The following is a 1,274-nucleotide window of genomic DNA, read 5'->3' on the forward strand; positions in this document are numbered from 1 at the left end:
AAAAGTTAATTTCTTTAACCTAAAACTCTATTAATCCATTCTCAATGAATTTGATCTTTAAAAAGTAAATTAAAAAATCAGTATTATTTCTTATGCCTTCATACGTATTTTGGATTATTCCAAAGCATAAAGTTTTACTGGTCTTTTGTGTCTGCCATAAAAGAATCATTTTGCATCCACCTTCTAGGAACAAAACATGATATCTTTACGAACAGTCAGGATATTCAGTCATTAAAGCAGATATTCTCAAGTATATGTTTACTCGCAGATTTTTTTTTTTTTTTCACTGCATACTAAATTTGTGTAAAGGGATTCGCTGTTAATAACAAATGGTAGATATCAACTGTTCAACATATGTCAGGCACTTCCTTTTCTGTCTCCACTGTCGAGCCTTGATTTACATATATATTCTTTAGCTTACAAATCATATTCCTCTGTTTTTTTTTACAGTGGTGCTAGTTATTGCCTGCATGTTGGTCGTCCATGTTTCCTCTCAGCCTCAGGGTAAGTATTATGAGTGTAATTATATAGTAACTAAAAATATTCTCAATATTGATATATAACATCATCTACTGATGAATGCATTTAAACTTTTCGTACAAACCACAGGGACAAGTTGAGAAGTGGCTCTGTTAACCACAATAGTACTGGCGATTTAGAGGTTTGATAATGATATTAAAAAGATAAAAGCATGTAATCAACTATATACAGAAGTCTATCACTATTCGGCTCTATTAACCACAATAACACTTGCGGTTGTGAAGATTGCTAATGACGTTAAAGACTAAAGGCATGTAATCATACATATAGTATGCCGAAAATCTATTAGTATTCAGTAATCAATAATGCTCTTAATACGAGGAACATCTACGAAAATGATTTATTTCTGACCCAGGTACGTCATGTCCAGAGCATGAATCCGGCATAACGGAGAGGCAAACAGAAGTCCCCCAGCAGGAACCCCACACTCTGAAGCGAAGGGGTAACCCACCTTACGGTTCTGTTAGCCACGATAATACTTGTGGTTGAGAAGTTTGCTAATGATGTTTAAGGCTAAAGTAATGTGATCGCTCTGAATTAGTATGCAAACAACTCTCTCAATACTAATCAAATATGCTTTAAATATACACAGAGCCTGAATCCGGCATGATGAAGAGGCAAGCAGGAACCGCCCCGATGGAATCCGCCAGGCCTCTGTAAACAATAATCGGGGAAATGTGAGCCTTAGAATCACGTAAGCGTTAATTATCACCAAATTACATTTAAGTAAATGC

This window comes from Penaeus monodon, chromosome 22 (genome assembly GCF_015228065.2).
Source record: "Penaeus monodon isolate SGIC_2016 chromosome 22, NSTDA_Pmon_1, whole genome shotgun sequence".
In the NCBI taxonomy this organism is placed as follows: Eukaryota; Metazoa; Arthropoda; class Malacostraca; order Decapoda; family Penaeidae; genus Penaeus; species Penaeus monodon.